Source organism: Perissodus microlepis, chromosome 20, assembly GCF_051167445.1.
Source record: "Perissodus microlepis isolate ML-2025 ecotype Zambia chromosome 20, ASM5116744v1, whole genome shotgun sequence".
NCBI classification, from domain to species: Eukaryota; Metazoa; Chordata; class Actinopteri; order Cichliformes; family Cichlidae; genus Perissodus; species Perissodus microlepis.
Genome location: NC_140480.1, coordinates 26,280,306 through 26,303,717, shown reverse-complemented (window position 1 = coordinate 26,303,717; position 23,412 = coordinate 26,280,306). Strand labels below are relative to the sequence as shown.

The window sequence follows — 23,412 nt, the reverse complement described above, 5'->3', positions numbered from 1 at the left end:
AACACTGTGGGAAAAGCACACAATGCATGCTGAAATAGCATCTGACTTCTGTTCATGATTCTGTGCCGCATCTCTGAAGAAATGCTAACCAGCATCTTTTCTTTTTTCAACCTCTCTCTGGGATTACTTTTAACCAGTCACTCTCTGAAGGCTCCTCTGCAGTGCTTCAGCCAGAAAGACACATAATATTTATCAGAAGAAAAGAGAGGCTGCACAGAAAAAAGGGAGAGACAATTTAAGTGGTGTGTTTGATAAAGCAGTGTTTTTGAAGCACAGCCCGTTTAGCTTCAACAGGACAAGAGGAAATAAGGATGGGAAAGTGTGTCTCGCGAAGGTGCTCCACATCAATACACACCACAGATACCTGGATGCCTCCCAAACAGAGGAGAGACTCTAAAACTGCCCCTCCTCCCTTTAAACTTGCACTCTTTGATCTTCTCCCTCTTGAATGTAAAGACTGTTACTGCCTGCACCACAGAGAGTTCAAGCACCCCACAACCTGCACCACACTCACCCACCTCAATATCCACACTATGAGCTTCCTCACTCTTAGAAAACTTTAGAAGGAGGGCAGAGGAACTTTTTTTCCTCAGCACCAGTCATCTTTAGTTATGCTGCAAGACGGAAGGTGGCTGGGCTGTTGTGAGCTTGTAAATTACTAGGTCAGTGGTTTGATAGCACCATTTACCACCAAATTATCACATTTTCTGCCTGTTTATCTGTTTCCATTTCTCTGCACTGGTATTAGTTTGTTTTTTTTGTCTTGGTCTATCAAAGGAAAAAGCAGCACAGTTTGCTCTTTACGTGATTTCTTTGGCTTCGGCCAATTAACAGGGCTGCGGCAGCATCAGTTGAGGCCTAATGAGACCCAGGGTACCAAGTGAGATTCAGCAACACCCTCTATTAACAGATTCAATCTCCTTCTTTTTTCCACAATTGTTATACCTATTTTAAACCTCTCCTCCTGACTTTCCCCTTCCCCCCACTTTGCTCCAATTACTACACAAGAACTCGAAATTGCAGAAGGGTTTGTGGCTTCTTTTATTCAGAGAGATGTTAGACACCTGTGAAATTTCTTTCCCGTGATACCTACATTTGGAGGATTTGTCACGAGTGTGACTTGAAGCATGTTTGATGTCAACAGGAGTCTTATTTATGCATACCGCTGTTCAAATTGAACTAAATCATTATGGTGTTATTTTGGTGGTGTAAACAAAACAGAAAAATAAATACAGATGTGATGGAAAACTATTCAATAAGCTAGTTAATGTAACAGCTCTTCAATTTGATTTCAATCAGCAAGACAATTAAAAACTCAAGTTTTTTCTAAAATTGGTGTTGCTGTTGTACTAAAGCATTCACTGTTCTTTCAACAATCAATAAATGCATTGTGTCTACACATGCAAAATATTTAAACTGCCAGGTCTTTCATGAAGTCTGGGAATCATTTGACTACAAAGAAAACCAAGAAAACGCGAGAAATCAACCGACTGGCTTTTGTTGCAAATGTGTTGCAATGCAGGGCTCAGTAGGGATGTTTTCTTGCTATACAGCAGCATGTCTTACATTTCAAACTATTTCAACACTCAATAACAAGCTTGCAATTTTCTGTGCAGCAAAACGTTGATGCACATACTGATATTCTAATATTTTCCAGCTATTACTTAACAATTTGTTACCCTTGGACACTGTGATGGATTTTCCTTCTTGCAGATTTGCAGGCAGTTTAATAAAGGCCTTTGGCTCGTCTTTCATGGATAGTTTGGTTGCATTAAATGTTCAGCAGCAGAAAAGACAATCCTTGGCAGAGCTGCGTCGTCTAACCACCAATATAAAGTAGACACAGTGGAGTGGTTTTCACCATTCTCAGCCAACTGGAGGTGGGCGACAGTTAGGGCTCTCCTGTCCCGTGAGAACAGAAACTGTTAACACAGCAATGGCTCCAGCATTGCTGAGTGGCACTAACAGGGGGAGGGGCTGTGTATTGAGAGGACTCACCTCTCTCTACCCTCCAGTTTCCCTCATCGAGCAAAAAAGCTTTCTCTTGTCTCTTGGTCTGGTGTAATGTGCGTCAGGATCTCTGGAATTCAATTACTGATCCTTTTTAGCCGTGCCTGTAATCTTCCTGTTCCAGTCATATGCTCTGGGTGCCAGCCAGTGTCACACACTTTACCCAAAATTATTTCTTTTATGACCAGCCAGTGAGAGAATAAACTGGATACAGTTATAGCACAGATCTCGATCCATTCAGCCCACCATTTGCCTAAACCTAATTACGTTACATTTGGGGGGGAATGTCACTATAAACTGTGAGGGTATAACAGTGTACTCTCTAATGAGTGTTCAATTAAACAGAGAGCACCCACAAGGCAAACCAGGCCCAATAAAGCCAACTGTATGCTTTCCAATTGACACAGTTTCTTCTTAAAGTCTCTCTGAAGTCTTGAATTAACAATCCATGTTTCCAGCAAAGACTCCACAAAAAAACACGTCTCCATCCTGCCCTGTGGGGTGTGAAAAGTCTCCAGATAGAGCAGCGGTCATTTACTGCAACACAAATCCATAGATTTCATCACATATTTATAATCTTCTGTCTTTTGTTTTTCCATGAAAACATCTACGAATCCTGACTTTTGAAGTATGTAAAAGGTGCTGCTAACAGCTTCATATCAACAGTACAGACTTTGTATTGGTATCAATTCACTCTTTTCATTCTTAGCAAGAAAACTAGCAACTCAACTCAACCAGCACATTTCATACAATGTCTAACTTTAAAAAAAATTTAAAAAGGCCATGTGTAGGTTTTCTCTGGGTGCTGTGAAAAATGACTATGAAAAATGATTACTGTCTCTCATAGTCTGTCATTCTTAAAAAGCCAGAAAAAGAGTGGAGATTTCAGGCACAATTTTGTGTACTTCTAAGTTGCACAGAGAAGGTTATGAGAGATTAAAATTCCAGCGATGTCTAAGGCGGGAAGAACAGCGTTATTGTCAGATCAACCTGATGAAGGCCACAGGTGTGGTGTGATGATAAAGTTGGTCTCTATTCAACTACTGGAGTTTATATACATATATTTTATAACAACAGACAAAAATCTTGACTGTGTCTGTCAGTTTTCTTTTTAAATCGTGTCCATTATTACATAGTTTTTTTACCATAATCAAACAACTGCATCTGCTAAAATCTAACCAAATCTTAACCATAGGAGAGGGAGTTGTGAAACACTGGGCAATGACAAGCATCAGATAAACATTTCATGCCGATCATTTGGAAGGCAATGACAAATGGCATATTTATCATTTTATCATTAAGGTCTGAGGAACTCCTGCTGAGCTGAACAGAACTGTTGCTTCGTACAAAGTTGGGAGGATCGAGTGAGGACGAGGGGGTGTCGGTGGGCATTGTCATCACCTCTGACAAACATGCGGTTGTGTTTAATTATCAAGTGTTTACTCTGCTGCCCCACACGTCAATCTCATGGACCCCTAAAAATCTGACACACACCGCGGACCCCACGCTATTAACTAGAGTCAACAGAGCGCCGATCTGTGCCTGGTGTTCCTGTCTTGTGATAGGTGAGGATCTGTACCCCCACCCCTTCGCTCCACCTGCCTCTCCAGTCTGCCGGAGTTAATTTATCTGGGTGATAAGCAGGTGGACGTGGGGAGGAGAGGCCCTCAGACTGAGCTACACTGTCAGACCTGGCAGACTGAGTGACAATGCTAATAGGCTGGTCCCATTAACCTCGCCGCACGCCTCACCTTTATCTACCACACAAAAGACTGTTTGTTTGCTTGTTGGATGATAATATTTACCTGATGATTTGGCGGCCCCAGACATGACAAATATATTTGTGCATTTTGAGAAGGCACGGTGATTCATGTAAAACGGGGTGCTGCTGAAAGGAGACAATGCTCTCTGCAGCTTCACTCTGTGATAAGGGGTAATATTCTTAGCCCTAATCTCAAACTTTAAAATGAAAGAATATTCCGGTTTCCCCTTTCTTACTTTTAAATGAACAATGTCCTTGTCTCCCATTAGTCTGCCATGTTCTTGCTGTACCATTATACAATACAGTTCAGCTTCATAAAACACCATGTATCTGCATGTTGCATTACTGCATTTAGCCAGTTCATTCTTATCTCGAGGCCACGGTCTTGTAATCAAAAAGTTTGGTGGTTGTCTATGGGCGAATCCCGTGGCGAGTTCAGTGCTCCTGCGCCAAGCAGAAGACTGAGAGATATTGCTTTAATTGGAGAGTTACTGATCCTGCAAGGCATTTGGGTGCCAGACGCTAGCATCAATGCCTCTTGCTCTATTCTGCTGCGCAATCACAAAAATGATATTGGGGGGACAGCAGGTGATCCATAAAAGCTGTGTTTTAAAGCCTTGTTAATTATTCCTTCTGAAGTCTAATGAACAATGGGGATAAAACATTGTGCAGGGCAAATCTATTTGTGGGAGAGGAGGAGCCAATTCTCTTTCAGATACAGTACTTCAGAGCCTTTAGCCCATCTCATCTGTCAACACGAGTCTATCATTATTAGGCTCACACGTACAAGCTTTGTGCTTTGATCAAGACCCCGAATAGAGCTGGCACAATATTTAACAGTCATGTACACTTACACAGCTATGATGTTTGGGTGGAAATATACGCTCAAAATGGTGTCTTCCATGCATAATGAAGCAGATGCCGAAGATTATATAGTTTGGCACAGAATTTGAATATGCATAGATTATCTCCTATTTGATTTAGCAGCTGTCTGGGTGTAGATGTGTACAGTATATCACTTACGAATGCTGGGACCTCCGCATTCCTGAATTTCGTTTCAATGTAGTTTATCATATTTCCCTGTGTGGAACATCGTATTCTGTCTTGGGCTGGAGAGGGCTTAATACACGGCAGGCCTGCCAGCTCTTTCGCTCCGTAAGAGATATGAGAAGAAGGAGATTAGCTCAGCTACCCATCCATGACCTTGATATTACGATGAAGACGGATAAGAGCTTTCTTCCTCCACCTGCCCAAAGCCTGCGAAGGCTGTTTAAACAGCAGGCCAGGCTCTCATCATCAATTCAAAACAAATGTCTTCTACTGGGGTTCAATTTTTCAGCCATTCTATTCAGTATCCTAAGTCAATTAATGATGTCATACGCTAGCGGAATAAAACAAATGCATGCCATATACTGGAGCCTCAAGACAGATGATTATGAAAAGCTGAGCATAGGATAGTGGCTGAACAGAAGTACGTCTTTTTGATTAAAACTCAACTTTCACATAGCTTAACTTTCTTTAAAAGCTTTACATATTAGCGGAAAAATACAAATGTTCCTCTGTTTACTAAGAGGTTTGACCGTTTACACTCTCTGTGAAAAACAAGTTAATTCCTTGCTAATAATGTGACAAGCTTACTTGAGTATGCTTTACAGAAAACACATTATCTGAACCTAAAAAGACCTTTAAGCAACTGTTTGAAATAATGAGCGGGGCAGAAGTGATCTGAGTTTCATCCTCACCTAACAAAGAGATTAAAAAGACATGTGGAGCTCAAGCACCATACAATCGCTGACTGTACTAAAAGAGTTTGGTTAAGTAGCTGCTTCCCTAAGCAGAGACAAACTTTATCTTTCCTTCTTAAACTAAGATGTTGTATCTGTATTGTGTGTTCCTACAGTTAAGATTTACGCTAATTTATACAAGCAGAAGAACATCTTCCAAATAAAATGATTACACACAACAAACAGTAGCAACATTCTTTTATGATTTCTGAAGAAAAGAAACGCACACACCAAGATATCACATTTTACAAATTATTTTTCTGTGCAGCTTTGTGTCTAGTCTTTCTGTTATTGATTTTGTAATTTTCACAAACTCTTATTTGCAGCTCACTTTCAAGTTCTGATATTTTTAAGGCAGTGTAGCGCTCACGGCATATTTAAGATCAAGCCAGGGGACTGCGAGGGCCTTTTAAAAAGGTTTAGCTTTTTAAAAGCAGTTCATGGTGGATTTTAAGGCATGCTTTTAAGGATCGCTGACCTCTTGTAAAAGCTCTTTTCAGTTTCAGTTTCTTGCCTGACCGCACGCCTTTTCATCCGGTATTTTACATGTCTTCTGTCGTGTTTCCTGTGCCGCTGGCAGCAACATAACCCCAATAGTTGACAAGGTGTTGCTGCTACTTTTCTCCTCCAAATATACCTCTGGTGATTGTGGCCAGAGAGCTCAATCTTGACTTCATCTGTTCACAGCAATTTACTTCTGTGATGAGGTGATGATTCTTCTATGTCGACCAGGGCTGTGCAATGGTTTTTCTCAGAGGACCGTGCTGTCTAAATTATTTGAAGGGCCAAACTGAACTGAAACACAATGCGTACAGCACTGAATCACATCAATTTTGGCCGACGTAACAGGTAAGAGCGGATTCTTGTTTTTTTCAGTTTTTTTAGGTAAACATTTCGTACTAAATCCACGTGAAGCCTATTGTTAATTTCTTTCTTTCTATTTATTCTTATTATTTATTTACTGTTGGAGCAAAAAGTGTTCACGGAAAAAGTTTATTTGCCCAAACGAGCTTAGCACCCTCTGTTGAAATCCAGTTTCACTATAGACCTAACAATAGTCATATTTTGGTCATCAGGGCCTTGATTAAGATGGTCTGGGGGCCAGTTCAAGTTCTTGGGTCACATTTTGCACATATGTGATGTAAAGCTTTTGTGTGCAAGCAACACTGCACAAAGGATCTGTGCATAGATCCTTTGTGCAGTGTGAAGTACATCAGTTCAGCCTTCCAGCAGTTTTATCTGAAAGTTTTCTCAACCTTCCACATTTTATCTTGATTTCCACAACAACTTCTATTTTTAATGACATTTCAAACAGTAGAATTGCACACTGGACATGCTTTGATATTTCTTTTGATATTTCCTTATTCTTTGTAGGCAGTTAGGTCCTTTTTTAAATCCTCACTCAGTTGAGAGTCAAAGAATATATCAAAGTTTGGCATTTCATCACATGACAGGTTCTAATGACAATTCTCGCCCTTTTCCACTCTGAAAGAATCAATTAAAGCCCAGCAAGTGAATGTGGATTCGTTACTTTAAATTTATGAATTAAATGTATCATTGAGTAAAACGATTGATATATGTTTGATTTTTTTTTTAATTCTTTTCACGTTTTCCAAACTTTTCTATACAACACTGTGTCTCAACACATGTATACCATATTATATGACACTATAACTCACTATTGTACTCAACAGTCATTCTGCCTGGATTATGTGTTTACAGAGTCCTACAAAAAATACCAGAAACTGTTCATAGTAGCAGACACTTACAGGTAGTTTTTCATGGAAGAAGTGCTGAGAGGACAAACCTTTCTTTTACTAGAATGCACTGAGAGTATTAAAGAGATGGCATTAGGACATAATGAGTTAGAAATGTCTCTCTTACATCAAGCTAAGAAGCTGATGGGATTTTCATGCTAGACTGAATCTCAAATCCATTCGGTAGACAGCAAATGCTCAGGACATATTTCCTTGTAACTAATGTAGTAGTTGGTTAACAGAAGAAGAAGAAGATTTTAAAATGAAATAAATGCTACAGTTTTCCCCCAGTTTCACTAGAATTTTACAAAGATACAATTAGTATCCCAAGGAAAAAAAAACTATTAAGTTATTCTTTAGAAATAATATTCACACATTGCTCCCTGAATGTATTTTATCATATTGGGGGGTTTTCATGTGCATGTTTTTTTTTTAAAATATATATCCTAACAAATAGTTATAATGACAATTTTAACAATTAGCCCTTATCTTTGAGCCTCTGTGTTTGCTTAGCATATACAGCCAGTGAGTTAATTTGAGTTCAAAGGAGAGGGAATTTCTAGATATAAATAAGGGCTCTTCTCACAAGTAGTATGTGAAATAGTAAGAGAGAAGAATGCGCTTTGTCCCTTGCAAGACCTGCTTATTTAAGTCTCTGGATTTGGTTAATAAAGCTGAAAATGCCCTTTGACCATTAAGTGAACTGATCTTATTTTCAGAGAAACAGTAGTGCTTTGCATGGTATGCAGGCTCAAATACTTTAGGGGCTAAAAAGAAAAGAAATGTAGGAAGAGAAATGGGAAAGATGAGAGAGCGTGGAGGAAAAGGGGAAACGAGAGAGAGCTTGCAAAGCAGAAACAGAGGAGAGGTGTAGATGGAAAGCAGGATGTGATGGAGATGGTGGTGTGCCAAAGTTATCCACTGATCCATGCCGAAACAGATGCATTTGATCACAGCAAATCTCGGGCTTAGAGCATAAATACATAATAAACAAAAATTAATGGAGGCGAGCGCCATGCATGTGTTTCATCGGCCTGTGAGTTACCACTACAGTGACTAGAGCAGGGCAGAGGCATCCATATGGATGCTGCTTAGAGAGCAAACTTGTTAACATATCTCCTTCACTATGCCTAGCAAAGCGTTACATAGATGGAATACATATCAGCCACATTTAAAAACAACAATACAAGTCTATGTAGGAGGGATTAAAAAAAGCAACAAAATATGATAAAGCAAAAATCTTCCTGCCTAGCATAATGTTTATGCAAAATGGGATCAATATCTTTAGCCAAATGTTATGTAGTGCAAATCACTCATTTGAATGTGTTGTAGGGCTACATACTCTATGCAGTAAGATCTCAATAAGAGGGGTATAGAGGAAAATATTTAAATTTACTGTGCAATACAAACATTCTGATCATTTGACAATCAGAATGAATCCCGTGGCTGTCAAAGACAGTGTATTATTCAGTAACAGCTGCTCACGACTAATTCTGAAACTGTTCTGAGTAGAGTGGGGAAGAAGCAATGAGGAGGACTCAGAGCATACATTTGCTTTCTAAGGCTTGCAATTAGAACAACCATTCCCCCCCCCCAATAGTGTACCAGAAAACATGAAGAAGTCAAGGATGATGAATTAGTCTAATGATTTCACAGTAGTATTGCTTAGGCACAGAGCTGCAGGAAATTGCTGTTCCCATGTGAAGGGCCTAAAATTATCCCTTAAGATACGGCTGAACTTTGGCCACTGCATTCTCTGTTGCCATCATTATTCAGCAATCCCTCCTGTTTGTGTTGGTATCATCTGGATTCTCATTGCCTGCTACGGCAATTGTGAAAACGTTCTCTAGCTCTCTTGCTCACCTTCTCTCGTTTGCCCTCTCCTGTCTGTGTGATCTCAGGCTATAACAAGCACACAAAGCCCAGTGGGATGCTAATGCTCAGTACCACCCTCCAACTCACCCCCTCATCTGCCTCTCTTTTCCCTCTGTCTGTTATATGACTGCCCCATCTGAGTCAATGAGGGGCATGACAGAGTACGTATATGTTGTATAGGGAGTCTCAGATGTCCAGCCTTTACAATGAATGAGAAAGGGCAGGGGGAAACATGATAGAAAACACAACACTCATACAGACACATAATGCCACGAGGCCTCAGGGGTGAAGGGCGCGGGAGTCAACCCAGCAGTTCAGTGGTGAACGCTAATTAGCGCACAGTTCTGACCTTGACAAGCCATCCTTTCTCCTCCGTCAAGAGGCAGTTGTTGCCACAATCCAACACAGGCTGAAAGAAAAGCCTCAGCTGAATGAGATCTATTGATGGCAGGGTGAGCAGTGAAGAGGGAAGGAGACAGGAATAAAAACATTGCCACAATGCTTGACATACTCCCTCAGCAACTTACTGTGACTTTGGCTTGTTGCACCCTTATTTGAATGCATTACACAACTCCAGAATACAAAAACACAAACCTCAATAAATAAGGCTTGTGTATTTCAGGATGTGCCCGTGTGCGCTGATCTGGGCCTTCCAGCCCACTGTGCATGATTAACAGAAGTAGCAAAGTTTTGATTGAATAAATTAAAAACTTCACTGGCTATCCACTTTTGAGACTGTGGGAGAGGGAGATGCACACTCGATACATCTGTGTTTGCAGAATCTCCAGTGGCCCCGGTAATTTAATTTTCACAAAAATTCCTTATTTACACCAAAACAAAAGAAATTAGATAAAGCAGAGGGAAGCAGCTGGAATGAAATGTTGCTGTCACAAAAAGATTTGATGCAAATTCCCTTGAAGTTAATACATTAAAAAGTGTCTTTCATTCTCCTCATGCACAGTCAGCAAAACAGAAATTACATAAAACTATAGGCACTATCGGGCTACTAGCTCAACATTTACCATCCTAAATCCAAACTTGCAGACTTCAGTAAACAGCACCTGAGGGTCAGAGAAGACTTCAGACCAAATGGCTAGGTACTTAATACACCTGTAGCAATGGGACTGAAAACACCTGAATTCAAAGATTAAGAGGTGTGGCTCAATACGGTAGTCCATAGATGTATTTAAAATACATTTTTATTTATTTATTTAAATATTTATTTAAAAAGCTGAAGGAACCTATAGGACCTTCTAACTGAAACGATATAGAACCGTGCTAAAATGTTTTAGGCATATTTAGCATTTAGCCAACTAAAGAAAGCTACTTTCGGCTGGGGTTGCCACAGCGGGTACCTCCACATTTGATTTGGCAGAGTTTTACTCCAGATGCCCTTCCTGATGCAAAACTCCAAAGGGAATTTGTATCCTTGGCTGGAATCAAACCAGCAACCTTTCACTTGGCAAACTAATGTGCAAATCAGTACACTACATAGCCTCTAGGCATGTTTAGCTAACTAAAAGACAAAAGATAAGTGTAACATCAAAATACTGAACTGTGGTCTCTTTTATTTTAAAACTCTCCAATAACTGTCCAATAAAAGCCCAACAATCATTTGGGTAGATGACACTGGATTTTCCAATAACGCATTCAAATATATATTCAGTAAAATCACAAACAAGGCAAGAAATTGTTTTAGCCCTGCTATCGACTGGCAACCAGGGTGCACCCCGTCTCTTGCCCAATGACAGCCGTCTCTTCAAGACACAGTTTCATCTCTATGTTGCACTGTTGTCGCTGCCAATATTAACAGTACAGCATAATAAAGTTCTACAGTCCTCACAGCTAACTACAGATAAAATAGTGCCACTAGCAGTATAGTCCAGCAGCCTTCCTAAATACAGTATATACAAGATTGTCAGTCATTAATCTGTTTGCCATTTCCCGGATGCATTCATGCATTTATAACTTTTTCATAAGGCATTTCATGTATAATGGAAGCCAGAGAAAATGGGGAAGAATGTAAATTAAGAGTCAAGCTTGTTAGAAGGCCAGTTGGACTGTTTACATGCTTGACTTGTCCTGGGTCACCCTAGTTAACAATTCATGGTGGAAATTTCTGTATCTTTCAGCTAGTACTCGGCACAAAATGCATCTGGAGCCAATAGGTGTCCGGCCTGTCTCCGTGCACTCACTCAACCCCCTTTTAAGCTGTCTGTTCCTTGTATCCTCTTCATCTCCGCCTCCTCCTTCTGTGTCTGCCTTGTACTGGAGACCTGAAGGTCAAGGTTATAGTGCCACAGATATGGAACACTGAGTTTTCAAGCCAAAGCTGCCCCTAATCATTAGAACAAGTCAAGTGGCCTCAACAAGGAAGGATGAACGTGTATGCAATTTGAATCTTGCACTATTACATCAGCAGAAAATATTACGCAGCTGTGTCTTAGTACAGCCATTAAATGTATCTCTTCCGAAGCTTCTCGAGCACAAAACTTTGCGAGGTTAAATACTGCATGACAGATCACTTTACAAAACAAGTTAAAGTCTATTATCTATTATATTAACCAATGCCTTTGGCAGTTAATGGATGCCTGTTCAGAGTACAAGCGCATAGTATGGCATCTGTTGTGTGAGTAGGAAGCCATAAGGGAACTGAGCTATGTCCGTGTGCTCAGCAGAGTACATCAGAACTGACAGGGACATCAAAGAGCGACAACAAAGCCCTGAAGTAGTTTGCGTGTGTGTGTCTGTTGGTGTGTAGGTGTTGGGGGTCACTTTCCAGTCACAGGGTTAATGACTAGCGGGATGGGGGAGGCCATCTATAGCATGACATTTCCCTGTCAGCACGGCAGAGTCTGTGAACGGGGTGTTCAGTCCAACGGATAATGGGTATGAACACAGGAGTAAAATTTATCATGCATATGAAACCACAAGACTGGCCTCAGAATATACAGTGTATAAAATGATGCACAGGACGTGGTGGGAAAACAAAAAGAGGGGAAGAAACCATAAAGAGAGGAAAACCTGGGTCCAAGCCAGCCCTCCCCCAGCTGGGAGATAAAGATGACTGATATCTGCTCCACTTCCAGCCCAATCTCTTTAATGCTAAAAGGAGCTGAGGATAGGAGCTAAGAGAAAGGGGAGGGAATTGGGCACAAGGAACAGCAACTCTTTTACCCTCAACCAAGTTTAGCTCAGTTGAATTGCAGACACCGCACTCTCTTCATCACTTTACCCCGCTTCGCCTTCCTGTCTCCTCCTATATCTTTGACTAACACACTCTTGTTTATGGTAGCAGACAAACACCAACATCAGGTCTCTGGGCAGATGTGCTTCCCAGTGTTTCGCACAGAAAACGGATTGTTCAAATGCTGAATAATTACCATGATAATCATCTCCATCCCACAAGGGTCTGAAAATGCATACCTGACATCTGACATTTGGTACCCATGGCTCTTCTCCCAATCTGCATAATCACATTCCTACCTAATTTCCATGCTTATGTTTGGAAAAAAATGAGGCTGAATATTTTGCATTCTGGTGTGAGCTAGATAGGTATAGGTACCAAAGTACACACAATAGTGCTGAAAGAATTATTATAGTAATCAATTGGTCGATTGACAGATTAGCAACAGCGAACATCTTACTAACCTTTAATGTTAAAATACACATTTTAAAGCTTTCTACAGCAGTGGGTGAAAAATGCCTAACATTTTCTGGGTCCAGCTTCTCTTAAACAAGGAATTTCTTTTCTTATCGTTACATACAGAACAGCTTTGGGTTATGAACATTTGATAGGATGTTGAAGTCTGAGATAGGTATTATTTTTTGTCTTAAATGACATTTCTTAAAGTAAAACAGTGATTAGCAAAACTTTTAATTAATTCCTCCCTTCAGTAGTTGTTCTTGCCTCCATTCCCTGAAAACTGGACTTATTTTTCATCCCGAGACATGAAAAAAGTAACGTTATATTGAAATTTTAAAAAAGAAAGAGAGAAAGGTTATTACCAAGGCACTGGTGGCAGCACTAGAACACTTTATTCTATCACATGCATCACGTTCATTTAAGTCAATTCAACATTCTTTGGTCATCCATACCTCCCTGGAGACACTCTATGCCCTCCAGTTTGGGAAATGGGTTAAAAGTGGACTAAATGTTTAATTGATTCATCAAAAAATAATCAGTCTAAAAAAAAAAGACATGAATAAAAAATAATTAGTTATGTCCTTAAGCATACTTTTTTCGCTCTGAACCATACACCACCAGTATCAAAGGCTGTGCTAAGACCTTTTGGGTATTGTACAGTACTCATCACCTTTGATGTACAAAGGCTGTAAATATGACCCATGACGGAGCATAAAGGCTCTCAGTAATTATCATACTTTACTTGAATAGTACATGAAAAAAAATATTATTTTTAAAATACTTTCATGTACTAAGATTAGGTACAGCAATAGACAACAATACTGCATCTCCCTTATATTGGACTTTCTCAAAAGACATTTCAATACTATGGATCATTTCCAGGCCACTGCTGTACAAATGCATTTGCCCATGAGCATTAGTGCATGGCAGGTTTTTCATTGTTTTGCCATTCAAATGAAGCGTTGACTATATTCTCACACTTTGTGGGTGTTCACATCCTTTTTGGATGAACACTGTTAGACTCTTAGCTTTATTTACAAAAATCTACCAAACATAGGACGACACAACATGGGAGTCAAGGCAGTTGTATTGTGTCATTAATTATAGGTCCTCAATGACCTGGCAAACTGACACATCTTTGCTGAAAATGCAACAGGTTTAAAGCTGGAGTAAGGGAGTTTTCCACGTACAATTAACATCTATTAAATTCAAGCACTTGCCAACCAAGTTCACAAAATGGTAATTATGCCTATCAGCACCAGCTAAATATCTCTATTTTGCATTTTCAAAATGTGACTGAGGTAACATTGCCATTGTTTGCCAGAGTTGAAGTGGGAGAAACCGTAACAACACAGATGAAATAAGCAGCAGCAAATAGGAGTGAGAGATAAATATGTTTGTAAGATTTAGTCAGATACTCTAAATGCTAGAGGATCGACTACAAGTTTAACTGCTATATATTTAATTATAAAAGAGAATAATATCACAAATAAAGCAGCTGTCAGGTCACAGATGGAAATGCGACATTTATGGCTGATTTAAGTATTTTTTAGAGGAACATAAGAGGAACCTCCTTATTAGTCTACAATAGTTTTTCCTCATAATCACATTAAAAGACTAATTCAAATTGTCTTTTTGGGCATATCTTTTTTTAAAAAGAAAATTTCATCTTTGAAACAGAGTTTACATATAAACATTTGTACAGTATATTTGATAGCATTAATAAATAAACAGATTAGTCCAAATCCAAAACCTTTAAATCAGTTCAAACAATGACTGTAAACCCTTTGAGAAGTCGCAGGTGAAACCTGTTTCATTTAAACCCGGCTCCTGTCTTCTTGAACAATCTGGTGCTATAATAGCAAGTTCTAAAGGATTCTTTAAGGCCACCCCCTCCTCCCAAAAAATGTGGATATGGATAAAAAGGGAAAGAATTTTAAAAATGCAATGATTTTAAACAAATCATGCCACTGAAAGGAAAAGTAGCTATTACTGTTACTGGACATGATGCACCATCAAATTCATCCAGAAAAAATAAGTCTAAACACCCCAAGCTGTTGCAACTTTTGGTGTCAAAGTGCATTTATCTATAATCAGAAAGAGATTTGACAAATTTGACCTGCAAGGGAGGACTGCTAGGAAAAAAGTTTGGGTTTTTTGTCCAAAAAGAACATTAGAACAAAAACACAGTTTGACAGTGAACACAAAGGCAAAGATCAGGGCTTTTGGAATAATGTGCTCTGGCCAGATAAATCAAAACTAGAGTTATTTGACCACAGTAACAGTGGACATGTTTAGAGCCGAGCAAAGAAAGCTTTTTAGGAGAAGAACCTCACAGCAGCTGTGAAGCCCCGTAATAGGAATGTTATGGTCTGGGGCTGCTTCTCTGCCTCAGGGATCGAGCAGCTTGCAGTCATTGATTCTACTATGAATCAGCATCATATCAAAGTGTGCTTGAAGATAATATTAGGCCATCTGTCTAAAATTTGAAGCTGATATGAAAGTGGATCTTTCAACGGATCATGATCACATTCATACTTCCAAATTCACCAAGGAATGACTCAAAAAGGAGAAGTAGGGGGGTTGTGGAATGGCCTTGTCAAAGCCCAGTTTTGAATCTCATTTCAAATCTCTGCCCCTTTTTTACAGGAATTTGAAAAAAGTAACACATGTAAAATCTCAAACATTGTGTATTTGAAGGAATTTTGAAAGAAAGAAGGGTCAAAAATTTCAACAATGATCAGGTCAAAGATTAATGGATGATATTCAAAATGCAAACCAGAAGTTGTTTTTTCTTACTTAAAAAAAGCCTTTCCACTTTCTACATTTATTTATGATCTATACTAATAATCAAAATGTTGGTGTAATTCTTTATTGATTTACTTTTTCTCCCAATAGCTAGTTTCAGTAGCTGTAGGATTTGACCAATAGGACCTGCACCTACAATAGATGCCCCAGTCACATAACCCTGGACCATATACGGGGGTTTGGGCCTAGATTGCTTCTTCAGACATGGCCTAAGGTGTAGCCACCAGGCAGACTCCCTCGAGCCCCTCCCTAGGCCTGGCTCCAGGGCAGGGCTCGCCAAACCGACCCCCTGTTCTTTTTTTCCATCACTCTGTGTCTGGTCCTTCACCAAGAACCAATTTGTCTCGGGAGACTCTACCAGGATCAAATTTACCATAGCTCCTGAAATCACAGAGAGAAGCAAAGCACCATAAGGTGGCAATTTATAGAGGAGTGTCAATTCACGGAGAAAACTGAAAAAGGAGTTTGGCCATTCGGGAGGGTCTCTGAGTACAGCCACTAAAAGGAGCCAATTGAGGTGGCTTGGGCATCTAACTAGGATGCCTCTTGGACGCCTCCTAGGTGAGGTATTTCGGACATGTCACACTGGGAAGAGGTCCTGAGGCCGAGGCAGGACAGGCTGGAGAGATTATATCTCTTGGCTGACTTGGGAATGCCTCGTTGTCCCCCGGCGGAGCTGAATGAGGTGACTGGGGAGAGCGAGTTCTGGACATCTCTCCAGAGAATGCTGCCCCCATGACTCAGACCAATATAACCAATAGAAGATGACTGGATAGAGGGATGAAGTCACTGTTTCTATTACACTTTTGCCACATTTCTTCTCCAATTAAGTGCCTTTTAAAACCCATTGTGCAAACAGGGAAAAAGCAGCTGGAAAAAAACTTCACACAGAAAGTGACAATTAGGTAACAGCATTAACGTGTGTACAGACCAGGTTCAAAAACTTTACTTACTTATCTTTTTATCATAAGCCAAGTTAACAAAAGTAAAAATGTACCACCTTAGAAATCATTCTGTGTGAGTTTTTAATGATATTATAATGGAAATAATAATAATAAATACTAATATAATTCACAAATAACCAGTTATTAAAAAGAGATTATTCTTCTGTGTTTAGCTCCGATTTTTTAATGCACTGAAACAGCTTGCAAGGGATCCGCTACACACTGTATACCAATTATAGTCCATATGCTCCTGAAATGCATACTAAGCTTTTTCTTTTCACACATTCAGACATTTATAAGATATTAGGAGATAACAAGTTGGAAATGGTGAGAAGTGATTAGGCAGAGCACTTGACAGATATGGAAAACGCTGTTAGTCCCTGTTTAGCACTTGTACAGTATGCCTCGGTCTGAAGGTAGAGCAAGCAGGGCCCTCCCCCATCTCAGCACAACACATGGCCCACTCAAATAGTCACAGCTCTGCAGAGCAGCTTGGCTTCAGCATGAGCTCCAATCCCTCTCACTCTGAATCATGCTGTGATGGGACAGCAGTCCAGCCTCTCATATTTCCTCAAAAGCACAGTCACTGATACAAAGCTTGACTGGCAGCCAGATCCATCTCTGCAGCTTTTTGTTGCCTCCACCTGAGAGAAAAGCCCTTAAACTGTGATGGCCACTCATTCCCCTGACAGTGTATTGTGAGTTTTATTACAGAGTGGCTCTAGTATAGTGTCGCCCCACAGAGGATCATCTCGTGTGGTCTACCATGGGGTGTCTGTGTTTCATGTGTTACACACTGCAGGCCCAACAATGCAGGCCCTCCCCATGCCTCCCCTTCTCTTTGTTTCTCATTATTGAGCTAAATGGAATTAAGAGCTTTTCTACTGGGATCCTTTTTTCTGCATTCGCCCTTTTGAACAACCTGAGGGGGATTTTAACATGCTATTACCCTCTGACACAGTGCTGGTATTAGAAGTAGGAGAGTTGTGAGGTATTTAGCTGGGGCTACAGACAGTGAAATGGAAGGCAGGAAAAGGACTGCGCTCTCCTGCGAGAAGAGATGGAGAGGGCGCCTGGGGGCAGCAGAGGTGGAAGGCCCCAGTCTGGGCCCTGTCCACTGCAACCTGCCAGACACAGTCTGAATTCCATTTATTCCTGGTGACCTTAAATAAAATGCTGGCTACCCCTGTGGGCCCCATGTGAGGCCAAAACCAAATGGGCTGTGTTCTCCACTCTTTCTACCCCACTGCTAGAGAAAATGAGCTTTATCTGTGGGGGAACTCGGGGCCATGTGACTAAATGCCCCCTTCGCTGCATGAGTTTCCCCACAAACCCAATTCCGCAGTTAATCTGCAAAGCTGTCGCCTTTTAATTACTGGCTTTTGGTATTGAAGTGTTCCAATGTGTTAACCGTTTTTTGATTTATTTTTGCAAACTTATATAATATCAGTAGGGCAGCTTGCGTGTTTGCCATTTGAGATATCACGAAAATGTACATATACGCTCATTACACACATGCTCCCCAAGGTGACTTAGGGGCTGTCTGACAAATGTGTCACTTAATTACTGCAAAGAAACTGATAAAAGAAATATGTAATCCTAGTTAATTAAGTTAGGCTGTTAAACCAGTGGGCGGTGACAAGTATTAGAGAGGTGAGAAACCGTTAGATGAAATTCAGTATGTGTCTTTCTAGCCTGTCGAGGGATCACAGCGCACAATAAAATCCATCACAGATTCATATCAAGCTTTGATATTTAAGAACTGGTATATGTAATGTATAAGTTAATAAATCATGCAATTCAAGACAGAGCCAGTGGCCTGGAAGTGACAATTTCATACCATGTTTGTATATTCATGCATTGAAATCAAGCATAATCCCAGTTGTATCACACTCCGCTACCTGCCACCTTCACAGCCTTCAACAATAGCTATAATACATTGCTTTGGAAAGCTTGCCGGTGGCAACAATGTAAAGATATTTATGTATTTCACCTTTCATTCATTTGATTGATTTATTTGTTTGTTTCTTGTTTCTGTGTTCTTTACGATACATATCTCTACTATCCCCACACTATTTCCCCACCTTTTTTCCCCCCCAGGCGTTGGCACCATATGCTATTTTAAATTTCTAGCTCTAACAACGCTGCCTACCCATCAACAGCACCTTTTTTGCCACATGAACCCATGCTGGTGGTTTTTAAGTGCCCACTACACATCCACGCAGAGCCAAAGTCTGCATGAGCAACTCTAATTAAAGTGGAGTTAATCACAAATAGCTGGATAGGGCCACAATTGAGGCATATGTTAAGAATGAATTACTAATTAGAGCGGCAAGCAGCGAGACAAGTCCCAGACTGCTTGAGAAGTCTCGGCACGTTACTAATATATGAAAAGGTATAAACAAACAGCAATCTGGTTGTTTAGCTCCTCCATCCCACTTACAAGGATCCAATTATGGCAGATCCCTGGAGCCGCCAGTACAATCAGGCAAGAGTGAGTTGGTGTTATGATTAACTGTGAAGGCCACATACTCTCTATGGCTACTCCAGCCAGCCAGCAGGCCTCCTCTGACAGGGGCCGTTATGTGGCTCAGTGAGCTCCAGGTCTCCACTCCCAGAACAGGCAACTGGAGAGCCCAACACAACAGAACACAACAAAAAACACAGCACAATCCTCAGATACTGCATTCAGGCTGTGTTGTAATACGTACAATCTAATTCACTGGATGGCTTGCTTTTATAGAGCACCCCACAGGGTGTGGTATAACACACAATTAACATTAGAAATTCCTTGAACAATGCTTATCGCACTGATGTGTTGAGGGAACACACCTGTTCCTCAGAACAACCAGAAAAAAGACCCTTACAGTTGGCAATTCTTCTTCTCCAGTAGAAGGACAAAATGTAGCCAAAGCTTCCCATAAGCTCACAATCAGAATATTACAGAAGGCTCTAATCTTCCTCGACAGCATTTTGTTTGATCAGCTGGTAGTTTCGACTTGAACCCCTTACCTGGGAACACAAAAGTTGAAGTAGCTTCTGTCAGCAGAATAGCTGTAGAAATGGAATTATTCTATATCAAACCCTCTCCTGTGCAGCCCACATCCATACATCCAACTGTGCTTTTCGCCACACTTTCGGCAGGAATATCAGTGTGCAGTCGAGAGGTAAGCTGGGCAATGGATGAAATGCGCTTTTTTGCCATTTATCATTCAGTGCTGGAGGTCGTGTACAGTTAGCCATCTGGATCACAGGGGCCTGTTAAACATTTTCCCCCATACCAGACTGTAAGGAGCAGCTGAGAGAGAGAGAGGCGAACGTGTGGTGTTTCTGCGCAACTAGAGCTCTGTCGCACGAATGAATACAATAACAAAATTCATATTCTTTCTACGTGATAAGCAAAACGTTAAAATAAAACCTGTGTATTGTGGTTTGATATTCGGTAATTTTTAAGATACTCAAATGTTTGTTTGCTTCCCCCCCCCCCTTCTCCCCACAGGCAGTATGTGGTAACCTATTGTAAACTCAAAAGTAGAGGGGTTAACACTTGGATTATCACCAGTCATCCGGCATTAACGAGAAAGACACCTACAGACACGCCACTGGAGGTGAACAGCATGATACAGTCAGTCCTGCACACACATAGATGTACACACACACGCACTAACAGGGAACTCTGCAGGTGGGAAACAACATGATCCAGTCTTAGCTTTAACCTGCGTGGTGCTGCCTAAGATACTCGCAACAACACAGCCCACCTCCATTATCTTTGTTTCCTTTACTCTGAGCCAAGAGTCCCCAGTGTTAAAAAAGGCCTCCCACCCTACTTCAATTAGAGACGCTGATTGGTACCAGTCCTTATTCCAGCAGGAAGCTACTCAACCTTCAGCTCAGTCCAACTTTACACTCCGTGAACCAATCTAGATCTTCCTCTTGCCCTACTTCTTGTTTGGTCTCAAGTATAATAGGTCTGTTATGAGAGTGTCTGTGTATTGTATTTGTGTTTGTTTTAAAGTACACTACGTTAGTACAGCAGCACCAGCAACCCCCCTCCAAATGATTAATATGTGGGCCTACTGTGGAGGTGTAGGGTGAGGGGGGGAGGTCGAAACTGGAGATTTTTCTGTGGTTTAATTAGTGCATTCCTGGCAAATACTCCTGCCATAATTACGGCCTTGGTTCTTTCTGACCTTTCCAGTATTTTCTGCATGTTTGGCTTTTATCAGATCATGTTTTATTCAGGATCTTTGTTGTGTGCATTTTGTCCAGACACTGTCTCTGCTCGTATACAAATGGAAAAAAAAGAATAGAAAAAGGAACAACACTTTAGGGATGGCCAAATGGTACTTCTATCCTTTATCATTTTCCTTTGATTCATTCTTTTTTCCTCTCCACTTTCAGAAATTACAATGTCCCACCATAAAGCAATGGGGCCAGTGTGGCACTGGCTGAGAGGCTTGTCTCGAATTCAGGCATCCATATTTATAAACGTGTCATTCTGTTTGCTTTCATGAAATTCAATTTTGCACAGATGAGAAAATAAACATTCAAACAACATATGAATACCTTTCCTTGACCCCATCGGCTTCTCCGTGGAAATAAAAGAAACTGTAATTTTTCCTTTGATATGTTCTTTTTCACACCAGGGAGGAGATGAGAGACAAAGTGGTTAAAATGTATGGTTCCCATAACACACGACAGGAAAAAAGCAGGAAAACATCAAGCTTTAGAGTAAGGGAAAAAGCACAATGCTGTCTTAACAACAGATTTAGGTCCAACTAACAACAAACTAACAAAACAACTTAAGATGGAAATGTGGAATCCATACCCTTCACGCTCTGTACCTGCACTGCCACCATACTACACTGTATCAGTAGGGAAAAGTCATAAGATGACTGTCTATATAATGTATGCATATAGGAGCGGGCGTGTACACACACACACATATATAAAAACATAACACCACATATATATAAGAGCACAGGCAGCACTGGGGGATATGGACTGCCAGGGCCCCTGTGGGGAAGCGATGGCTTCCTGTTTGCAAGCCTTTTTTTAGTGAAAATGCTTAAAACGGGCCAAACGAGAGCAGTGCTTATCCAGCAAAATTGCTGCTAGATGGAGCAGAAAGTGCACAAATTTTCTATGACACCCCAGTAATGAGGTTTTATATTGACCCAGGCGTTGAGTGGAAGGGCTCTCTGCTCCTCTTCTCCTAAACCCAGTCAGCTCTCCTCAACCTCTATTTGGGGCCCCTGTAGGATACAAAAATCAGCATGGGCTCAGAGGTACAACACACAACTACACACGTGGCACGCGTCATATACTCACATCTTCGTTCTATTGCTGAGTTCATAAACTGTGAGGAAACTAAAAGATTTTTTTTTGGCACAGAATAAACTTTTTTCTTTTTCATACCACCACAACTGCTTGAGCGCTAACATCAATTTTAGAGGATTTAGAGGGAACAAATATTCACATCATATCACCTCTGCCGTTTCGTGTTCATTCTGCTTTGCTTTGCTTTGAATATTATTTATTTTATCCAGTAGAAATGTAAAAGCTCAATAAAATGTCGTTTTTATTATTGTAAAGATGCAATTCATGGACACTGAGTTATCTGAGATGTGCCATAAAATACAGTTTGTTCATATATTCATTCCATCCATTCATTTTCCTCCACTTCTGCAAGTCAGGGTTGGGGTTGGGTGGGTGGGTGTGGAGCATATTGCAACTGTCATAGGACAAGAGGAGGGATAAACCCTGGACAGGTCGCCTGTCTGTCGCAAGGCAGGCTCAAACAGTGTGCATCAATTAATTAGAAAAGAAGATTAATTGTTCACTGTTTTGTTAATTGATTGTTAGTTGTTTTGTCTGGATATAAATGCCAATCCTTCCGGCTGCTGCAGCCTGTGCAGCGTGCACCGCTGTCACGTTTCTCGATTTAAATCATTTGGAACCAAAGTGTTTCTGTTGACTTTACCAGACAATTATCAGTTTAATCCAAATTGTCAATTCTCTGATTTTCTTTTGTTGAATTAATAATAATAAATGTTACATGCAGCCCAGAGTCAATGTTTTAAAGTCTCCTGAGCACACCATCTAATAGAACATACAAAACCTACTGTGCCACTAAACAAACCACTTGTACACAAAATTATCATCCACTATAATAACAGTAACTCATTCGCAACAGTTAAAAATTTCCTGTAAACTGATGAAAAGAAGTTATTTTTGGTCTTTTACATTTATGTTTGTATTGAAGTAGAGAGCTAGTGCCTCCAGAGAAAGCCTGCTTCTCTTCAGAGAAGCCGGTCTAGACGTTCCTCCCTGCCCATTAAACTGTCTGCTGGTTTTAATGAAGGTGAGAAAAGTTGATGTGATTAGCCATTACTGAAGCCCGCGCCGACCGCACCTGCTGAAAATACCCCTCTACAACCTGCTAATATGTTTCGTATTAATGGATTATTTCAGCTTAATCCTCTTTTTCTTTTCCATTGCACCAGAATTGCGCCCATGCTTATGGTAATCAAAATTTGTACAAGGCTTGTGGCCACCCCTGAGAAATTACAGGAATATGATTTAATTTTTATAACAGAGAATAAAACATATAACATTTTATTTGGGTAGGAGTAAAATATTTTAAAACATTTTTTGCTGCAGTTTTATTTCGTGTAAATTAACTGACTGCAGTTGCTAGCATTTATATAAGACTGTACAAACAAAAAGTGCAGCTGCTTTGATAACTGTGCATGCTTTCTGTTTGATCAAACTCTCCCTGAAGACATCCCCCTCCCAGAATCCTAAGTGCCCGAGGCAGGGGTCC

At 40.5% G+C, this 23,412-nt stretch overlaps 1 protein-coding gene across 9 annotated transcripts in view; it reads right to left on the bottom strand.

The window, feature by feature from the left end:
- The window catches only part of camta1a (calmodulin binding transcription activator 1a), a 280,413-nt gene that overhangs the window by 205,762 nt on the left and 51,239 nt on the right, over positions 1 to 23,412 (bottom strand). The gene's annotated exons all lie outside the window — the stretch shown is intronic.